General features: G+C 46.5%; 3 pseudogenes; all 3 read right to left on the reverse strand.

Moving 5' to 3' along the window:
* Positions 1 to 667: 667 nt before the first annotated feature.
* LOC112479711 lies at positions 668 to 786 on the reverse strand (annotated as a pseudogene).
* Positions 787 to 3,472: 2,686 nt separating this feature from the next.
* On the reverse strand, positions 3,473 to 3,591 carry LOC112479715 (annotated as a pseudogene).
* A 5,968-nt stretch (positions 3,592 to 9,559) lies between these two features.
* LOC112479719 lies at positions 9,560 to 9,678 on the reverse strand (annotated as a pseudogene).
* Between the last annotated feature and the right edge of the window lie 442 nt (positions 9,679 to 10,120).

Genomic DNA, 10,120 nt, shown 5'->3' on the forward strand with positions numbered 1-10,120 from the left:
CAGATACACAGCAGGAAGCAGATACAGAGGAAGAGACCTCCTGTCCCTCAACATTCATACAAATAGTAAGGGTGTTCATGGCTCTTAGAAAAGAGTTAGGCGGGAAAATTAGTCAGGGGGTTTCCGGGTCTGCCTGCAAAGACACCGAGGTCGTCCTATCCTAGAAGGGGTCTGCTATAATCCGCCAACAATTAGATGAGTCATGGGGGTCCTGGTCCAGAATACGGAGTTGGGGGTCCTGGCTTCTCCCACTTGCATGTCCTCTCCTCATGCTCCTCATAGCTCTCTTGTTTGGTCCCTGTATCCTGACCTGTCTTGTCAAGTTCATCTCGTGCCTAGAATCCATAGTTACAAATGGTTGTGACGTCTGGACCACCATTATACCAGCCCCTAGGCCAGGAAGATCAGGAGTTTGATGCCCTATAAGAATTTAAAAAGACATCAAAAGGGAGGATTAAAGAGGAATTTTCATTGAAGAGGCATTTTCCACTCAAATGGCTAACCTTGTCATCAGCTCTTTGTTCTGCTTCCGCAGACATGCTTGCTGCATAGGCCAAAGGGCAGGGTGATCTCGAAATGAACTGAAGACTCATCCTCTCCTTTGATTGTTCTGTCAAGATAACAGATGTATTGCCTAAGTTCCTGTTCGAAAATCTTTTTTTTTTAACACTTACAGCACCTGGTCTTTTTAGGTGGTCTCCCATCCAAGTACAAACCAGGCCCAACCCTGCTTAGCTTCCGAGATCACACGAGATCGGGCAAGTTCAGGGTGGCATGGCCGGAGACTCCTGTTTGAAAATCTCATGCTCTGTAACTGCCTGTAGCCCATAGCAACTCCTGCGGTTTGTAACCATCTGAGGACAAATGAACCAACCAGCCCTTGCCAACTCTAACAGAGCGGATGTAAAAGCAAAGTTGCCCCTGAGCTCAGGGCCCAGATCTTCAGAGCGCTACCTCCTCTGGGACCGCCGGTGAAATAAACCTGACTTTTCCAACTCCCAGAGCTCTGCTTGGTTTCTGGCCGGTCTGATTTTGCAACATTTTTGCAACAATATGATGAAGAGTTCACAAATTATAAAAGCGAATGTCAAGGCCAGACTTCCTCAGCATCCTGACTCCTGGGGCCCAGACATTTAAACTCATTCAATACCATGCCATTCTCTGAGAAGAAGGTGTCCTATTGTGCCATTTGGATTAATGCCTGTACTGTCACTCAGTTGCTGTGTGACCTTGAGCAGCTCACTTCTCTCTCTCTGGGCTGTGTGGTGATTTTGTCTTGTCCAACATAGCTAAGCTGGGTCTACGTATTCTAGAATGCCTTTCTCCAGGTGGCTCTGGGTTAGACTTATTTAAAAGAGAAATGTGCGTGTGATTTACACGGCAGAAGTGAAGCAACAGCCATGACAGGAAGGTCAACACAGAGCCCAGGTGCCACGTTGGCTCATGCTGTGTTGTCGCTGACCTGCTGGCTCACCTTGTTGGCTTGGAGCAGCATCGGGCCTCAGCTCCACCTGCTCCTGCTGGCTTTCCTATTCCGGCATCCCTGAACGTGGGGCCGGGGGCCTGGGAAGCTCCGCGAGGGAAGGGCACGGCTTCTCCCCCCGGTCACGCATAGAATTGAGGTTGGGGGTGACAAGAGACACGTGGGGCTTCCGATTTATTCTCAGGGGCTCCAGGGTGTTCTTGGACATCCCAGTTTCTCAGCTACCCAACCAACTGCCCTACAGAGACTCAAAACCCAAAACTAGTTACAGAGGCACCGAGTTTCATCTGTCTTTCCTCTAACAATCCTCCTGTTCCGTGGTTAGTCACTTCTTTTGCTTGAACTAATGCATCGCTCTTCAGATTTTCCAACAGAGAGAAAAGAAGGAAAATGTACCCTCTCATCTAGGGGGTTTTATTATGATAGAGATTTCTCCAAAGTCTGATTATGGCATTAAAAATGCACATTCAACTCTATCACATAACACTGTCCATTTTAATACAAAGATAATTTTCCCTCAAAAGAGGAAGTAAATTTGGCAATCAACAATATTTGCCATGGGGAATGTAAATCGGTGCAGTCACTGTCAAAAACAGTATGGAGGTTCCTCGAAAAATTAAAAATAGAACTCCAACAATTCTACTTCTGGGTACCCCCATGTTCATTGCAGCATTATTTACGACAGCCAAGACATGGAAACAACTGAAGTGTCTATCCACGGATGAAGGGATAGGGAAGATGTGGTTCATATATCCAATGGGATATTATTCACTCATAAAGAGAAGGAAATCCTGCCATTTGAAACAACATGGATGGATCTTTAAGGCATTATGTTAAGTGAAATAAAACGGAGAAAGACGATTATCATATGATCTCACTTACTGGTGTGATCTTTAAAACAAAATAAAATAAAATAAACAAGAAAAAGCTGACCTCATGGATACAGAGAAGAGATCAGTGGTTAACAGAGGTGGGTTGAGGGTGGGAAAAATGGACGAAGGTCAAAAGCTACAAATTTCCAGGTACAAGATAAATAAGTCCAGGTACAAGATAAATAAATAGTGTGCAGCTCGGTGACTGGGTGACTGGACTTTAATAGCGCTGTATTGTATATTTGAACGTTGCAAAGCGAGTCAAGCTCACAAGTTCTCATCGCGAGAAAAAAAAAATCTCGTCGCTAAGTGTAGTCATGGATTTTAAAAAGTTGCCACAGATTGATGACTCCTTGGGGCTCCACTGCTCACCCCCGGGGCTCAGGCACATTACAAATTGAGAAGCGTTCGTTGATTCAATCCCCTGATACTGACAGACATTTCCTTGTTTGGGGCTCTGGGTGACGTGCTGGTCATACCTCTCTTTATTTACCAAGAGAGTGAAACAGGCTCTGCTTTTAGGAGCTCAGTCCCGTGGCTGTGACAGGCTAGACCAGCGTGTTTGCAGTCAGGGAGAGAAGCCCCATAATTATCACGAAGGCGCATTCTGATCCTGAGTGTGGGGCGTGGAATACGGAATATGCTAATTGGGACGTTTTTTGCCAAAGTTTAAAGAGAGAACTACGGCAAGTGTGTTGGGGGCCCTGAACAACTAATCCTGTCTGGTTTCATTCAGGAAGGCTTCCTGGAGGAAGTGACATTGGAGGGGATCTTGGAGGATGAGTATAATAATCATAACAATAGCACTATTTTTTTTAAAGCAGGCATTGCTATCACTTACACAGAGCACACTAGCCCTAAATCTGTACTAGATCATTTATTTTTATAACAGTCCATGAGTTAGATATTGTTTCATTGATTCGTTCATTCAACAAATATTTACCAAGCAGCTCCCGTCTTTTGTAGTCAGAAGAACTGAGGTCCAGAGAGGTGAAATCACTTACCTGGGGCCACTCAGCTAGTGAATTTTAAATTATAATTTTTTTTTTTTTTTAGACGAGGCAACCCTTGCAAGGACCTTGTCAGCTTACAATCTCTTATTTTTTTTATTTCTTTACGACTACAGCACCTGGTCTTCCTAGGTGGTCTCTCATCCAAGTACTAACCAGGCCCGACCCTGCTTAGCTTTCGAGATCAGCCGAGATTGGGCATGTTCAAAGTGGCATGGCTGTAGACTAAACTTTTTTGTTTTTTTTTCCCAGAGGATTTTCTGTTCATACCTTTTACCTATTTTTTTCAAATTTGGAATTTCTTTTCTTTCTTTCTTTTTTTTTTCCGCTGAGGAGTAAGAAAGCTTCACAAATTAAGGAAATTAGCATAATATCTTCACCGTGGGTCGTAAATAAATTACTCGGATTTTATTTATGCCCAAATTCACTGCCCTCTGAGAGCTGACACTCTAATGGGCAGACGGAGCAGGGACAAATGAATAATAAAGATATAATACGTTACGTGGTGATAGAGAGTGGTTATGGGGGAAAATAAAGCCGGAAACGGAGAGAGAGAGAAAAAAGCGTGTCTGTGTGGGGGAGGGGTGTTGTGATTTTTTATGATGAGCTGAGAAAAAACTCTATCGAGGTGACATTTGAGCTAAGAGTCAAAGGAGATGAGGGAGCAGCCATGTGAATATTCAAAACAGTGTTCCAAGCCAGCGCAAAGGCCCCCGGGGCTGGAGGCTGCCTGCTGTATCTGAGGAACAGCAAAGACCCTCGTGTGTGACTGGGACAGAGGGAACAAGGGAGAGTTAAAAAAAAGGTTGGAGAAAGAGCAGGTGGCCAGATCCTGCAGCAGCATCTTGTAGCCACACCCCCCCACACACACACCAGCAAGGACTTGGGACTTCTCTGTGTGAGACAGGACCCCCAGGGCTAGGAGGTTTAATGGGGTAACCGGAGGTGAGCATTTATAGGAGTTTGCCAACCAACAAGGATTTCTGAATATGCATATATTTTTGGGCCCTGAGCAATCGAATCCTGTCTAAATATATATTTGTATTTATGTTCCAAGCTCTGTTAATAGAAAGGAGTACTGGGAACTCCGGGAACGAGTAAGAGGTGACTTAAACCATGCGGGGGCTCTGTTCTGTTTGAGGAATCTAGAACAAGGTCCAGCGGATGGCAGGCGTTCAGTAAACACCATTTGGCTAAATACGCAACCGAATTCACTCCCTCTCTGTTTCCACAGCCCTGTTCCATTCAGGGGTCCCATCTACTTCAATTCTCACTGCAAGCCCTTAAGAAGCTCATCTTGTAATTTGCATTTCTTTAATCACGAGATCGAGGATCTTTTCCAGTGTTCGGTGGACATTTTTCCCCCTGTGAATCAGCAGTTGGGGATCCGGCTGGGTGGGGGCACTCGGAGGTTCGAGGAGAGAGCAGAGTCACCAGCCGCTGCCTTGGAGAAGAAAACTTACTAGGAAAACAGGAGAGACGTGCGTTTGAGGTCTGCAGTACTGGGTTTTCTGTAAACTCGAGAGGCCGGCTGCTTGCATCACGGCAGGGAATGGCTCTTGCAGGGGGAGGATGGAAATGCGGCCCCTGCCGAGTCCACATTCATCTGCAAATCCTCTCTGCTCCCTGAGATCCAAAGGAAATGAGTTGCATTCCGGGAACAGGAGCCCTGGCACGGGGTGGAAGGCTGCGGGGGCTAGAGGAAACGTGGCCCCCCAGAATTTGGAGGGCCCCTGGGGCGGCACAGGAAGTTTCTTTGAGCAACACAGAAATCAGGGCCTATGGCGGGTCATGGCCAGTAAGGGATAGAGTCACCAGGACCTGAGTTCGACTCTCAGAGCTGGGGTTTATTGGCCGGCTGTGACCGCATCAAAAATAACCACCCCGGATGACAACCACGGGCTAATCCTCAGCACCTGTGCTACCTGACCTCACGTGGCAAAGGAGATGTCATAGTGAGGGAGGAGAGGAAGCTTCTGAAAAAATGCAAAGAGAAGGGCCTGCAGAAGTGACCCACTCAGCCGGTTAAAACTGCTCTCTCCGCCACGCCGCCTGCCCAGTGCTCTCCAGCTCACATGTTTTCCCACAGCTCCCTCCCCCACCCCAAGGACTCTCCAGCTCACATCTGTTGATTCATGGCTTGCTATCCAACTAATTTCGCTCTTATCTCTGTAGCCTTGTGGGAATAACAAGACTGCATAAAACCGCTTGTTATGTTACAATTAGAGCCCAGCCTTTGGAGAGGACTCAGCTGAGCCGGCGCCAGCATCAATAAGTGCTACTTTCTGTTTATAAGCCTCAGTGTCCCCTCTCTCTGGGAATTCTCTAGGTATTGATAGCGCCAAGGTCGTAGGTTTTACAAGGCAAAATGACCTGTAAATAGATAGGACCAGGGGTCTAGAAATTCCTTCCCCTTGCAGCCCCCCACCCACAGCTCCTCCTCCCCATCCTGAGTCATGAAGCATACCAGACAAAGGAATCACGTGCCCCTGGCATAGACATCGCAAAAGTATATAAGCTGTAAGAAATCCAACTAGAGAGAGCACGTGCATGGAGTTAACCCCACACTCCCCGCAGGCCTAAGAAATTCTCCTTCCTCTAAAGAGAGTAGGAGGCATCTGAATTCCTCCCCCGGGGTGTCCCTTCCCGCAACAATAGATGTGATCGCGTTCAGGACCTTGAGATGGGAGAGTGTATCCTAGGTCACCCGCGGGCCCAGCGCCATCACAAGGTCCCTTACAAAGGAGAGAGAGGCAAGAGGGTCCGAGTCGGGGAGAGTGGACATGGAAGCGGAGATCAGAGGGACTCAGAGGCCCCTAGAAACCAGAAGAGGCCAGAAATGATTCTCGCCTGCAGCCTGCAGAAGGAACGTGGCTCTGCCGAGCAGGTTCAGACTCCAGAACCGGAAGACGATACATGTGAGATGTTTTAAGCCGTTAAGTTGGTGGTAATTTGTCACAGTGGCAGCGGCAACTGGGTAAAGCGAGCTTCGTCCTCTGCCTGGGCCACCATGGCTCAGTTTGCCCGTTGGGGGTCACTGAATCCTCAGGGCATTGCAATGAGCGTTGGGTGCAGGGATATATTGAAAGTGTTTCAGCTGGTTGAGGTGCAGAGGAAGCGCTCTGTAAACATCAGTTCTCATTTTCTTCAAAATGGAGACCAACCATTTAGTTAGCCAACAAATGTCGACTGAGCATCTGCTGCGTTCCAGGCACTGCGCTTCCCCCGGAGCTGGAGCTGCAGCAAGAACAGGACAGGCAAGCCCTCTGGCCTCGGGGAGCTTCTAGTCTAGAGAGAGAGAATTAAAAAAAAACACAAAAGAAATGAGTAGACTCTACGGGATGTCGGATGGTAGTTCAATGCTCTGAGTAAATTCATCAAGAAAGGGGAGCCAGGAGGGCTGGGGCCTGGGGCAGGGAGGCGCTGTGGAGAAGGGGAGCAAGCCTCGAGTAAGTCGGTGGGGGGCGGGATGGGGGCAGGGGAGGGGAGCCTTCCTGCCATTGATTTCATCTCTGGTCCCGGGGTCAGCGTGCGCCCCACTCCCGTTCAAACAGAGCTGAACCTGGGACTCTTCCCAGAGTGGCTGGGGGGAGGGGCTCTCTTCCCTCGCTTCCTCTTTCCACTGGATGAAAGGTGTCCTCTGGGAGGACAGGAGCCCCGAGCTGCTGGGAGCCCGCCCGTGAATAAAGTCGACACCAAAGGCAGCAGCCTAGGGACAGGGCGACGCAGGTTCTGAGGACGTGATCTGACCCCTGGATTCAGCCATGCCAGAAGCCAGACCGTCCCTCCGTTACATTATCCCATAAACTCCTTTTTTAAAAAAAATGTATTTCACTTAAGCATTTCATAAATCTATCGGCGCTCCCAACGCTACAACCGATCATGATAATAAAAGGTTGTATAATGCTTGACCTGCACGGACTCGCGCGATTTCCACTATCACTCCGGGAGCGTCATGCTATCAGCCCCATTTAAAGCAAAGGAAACTGAGGTTCTGAGAGGTTGAGAAGAACTGGCAGTGAGGTCCACAACAAGGAAGCAGAGGATCTGAATCCGAACTCGAGTAGTCTTGGCTCCGTTTCTTATTTAATTACACACGCGCGCAAAATCTTTATCGAATGATGTGCTAGGCATTGCTTTAGGTGCTTGGGATACAGGAGTGAACAAAAAAATCAGTGAAAACTGCCCTTATGGAGCTTGCCTTCTAGTAGGGGGAGAGAGATGATAAACAGCAGCAACAAAAAACTACAAATATGTACATGAGACTGTAAGAGAGAAAAGAGATAAGTGCTAAGAATATGCAGGTGGGAGGAGGAAGGTATTTTTTTTGGTAGAGTGGTTAGAATCTGTCTCATTCAAAAGGTGACATTTGAGCAAAGACCTAAAGGAAATGAGGGACTAATTCATGGAAATATCTAGGGCGGCAGCAGTGCAGGCGGAGGGAACAGCCAGTACAGAGGCCCTGAGGCAGGACTGTGCCCCTCTGATCAAGAAATAGCAAAGGGCCCGGATAGCTGAAGCCACGTCAGCAAGAGAGAGCGTGGAGGGAGATGAAGTCAAAGAAACAAATAGAAGGCAGAATTAGTAGGGCCGTGAGGAGAACTTGACCTTTTACTTGGAAGGAATGAGAAGCCAGGGTTGTGAGCAGAGAAAGACATGATCTGACTTAGGTGCTAACACGAGCTCCCTGGTTGCGTGTGTAGAATCTTCTACAGAGGGGACAGAGGTCGCCAAAGAAAATAAGTAAAAGTATAGGATGCCCGGTCAGATTTAAATTCCAAACAAACAATAATATGTTACTTGTAAGTATGTGCCATACAACATTTGGGATATACTTATACCAAACAAAATTGTTTCTCCGAAATTCAATTTAACTGAGCATCTGGCAATCTTACTGCCTGGGGTGGGAGCAAGGGAGCCCAGTGAGCAGGCGAGGGTGTAGAAGGTGATGAACAGCAAACCCTGGTAAAAAGTGGATGGATTCAAGGTCCATCTGGAAGGTAGAACTCATGATATTTCTTCACAGATCCTGCATGATACATAAGAGCGAGCGAGGAGTCAAAGATGTCTCTGGTACTTTGGGCCTGAGCACCTGGAAGGATGGGGTTGCTAAGGACTGAGAGGGAGAAGATGAGAGAGGGTGGGTTTGGAGAGAAGTATAAGGTATTCCCTTTAGGCCACTTGAGTGTCACATGTCCATTAGGTGAGGCTGGTGAGAAGTTAGCTGAATCCACAAGTTCGGAAGTTGAGAAATAAGTCCGAAGCACAGTGCTACCTCCTAAGACTTCAAGGTCAGCCTCACCCTGCAAGGTGAAGAAAGAGGGGATGGTTGGTGAGGTCAAGGCGAGACCCAGAAAGGTCTTGACAGCCTCCCTCACCATCTTCCTGCCTGGAACAAGGAAACAGGAAGTGGATTTGCTATTTCCGTGGTGTCATGGGTTGGACTGTGTCCATTTAAAAAGGTGTATTGACCTCCTAACCCGCAGTGGCTCAAAACATGAACTCATTTGGATATAGGGTCTTTGCAGATTTAACCAAGTTAAATCTCCCCTAAACCTGTTGAAATAGGTTGCTACTATCTCCGTTTTACAGATAAGCCACCTGAGGCACAAGGAGGTTTAGTGGCCTGCTTCGGCCTTTGAGTTCAGTGTTTGGAGAGCCAAGTAGCCGTCTCCGCCTCCCTGAACCCAGAGGCATTAGAGATGCTGGGGTCGCCTAAGTGACCATCTGCCTAATCCTATCAGTGGTGGGGTCCGGGCGGGTCATCTCCATCTACCCTTGTTATCTGAACACATGCTTTCCAATTTATAATCGAATTCTCGATGTAACTAGGAGCAAAAATCTTCTTTACATGCTGAAATTTTTCCAGTTGAAATATAAAAGAATAATTTATACTTCGAGAGTAAAATACTGAAATCATAAATAATTATTGTGAAAGCTGCTGATTTTGTGGCCAAAAACAGCTATTAGAGGCTTACATATATGTAAAGAGAAAAGTAGATGCAAATGGTAGAGGATTAATATAACTATTAAGAAGGACATTAGACACTTTTGAGCCAACAAAAGCTGAAATTAGTTTTTTTAACATTTATTTATTTATTTATTTATTTAGGCGAGGCAACCCTCGATTGACCTCACAGACTGTAGGGAACTTGTCGGCTTAAAATCCCTTATTTTTTATTTTTTATATTTTATGCCTACAGCACCTGGTCTTCCTAGGTGGTCTCCCATCCAAGTACTAACCAGGCCCGATGTGGCTTAGCTTCCGAGATCAGACAGGATCGGGCTTGTTCAGGGTGGCATGGCCGTATGAAATTAGTTTTTGAAATAATAATAGAACGAGGAATAGAGACTGGATTTTATCGGGATTTATTATGATTCTAATGCTTTAGAATTATCACATGTGCTCGTATTCATAACATCGTATAAAATAACCATTACCAACTGTATTTGATATTGTTACAACATTGCATTTAAGCCACGAGTTATTCAAGAAAAATTATTAGGAATTAAGAGCAGAACGTCAAGTTTGCTACTTCAAAATTTGGAGGAAATGCTCAACCATAATGTCCATGACGAACCATCTTCGACCCAGACACATGAAGAGTAAGAGAGAAATAGAACTAATTTTGTTTTGAATTTTGGACCTCAATGCAGAGAATTCAGTTATTCACGAACCACCTTGGGTGACCTACGCTTCTTACAGACACTCTTTTGTTTCTGTTTTATGTATGCACTTTGTTTAGTTTATAATC

The sequence above is a fragment of the Pteropus alecto genome, unplaced genomic scaffold, assembly GCF_000325575.1.
Source record: "Pteropus alecto unplaced genomic scaffold, ASM32557v1 scaffold194, whole genome shotgun sequence".
NCBI classification, from domain to species: Eukaryota; Metazoa; Chordata; class Mammalia; order Chiroptera; family Pteropodidae; genus Pteropus; species Pteropus alecto.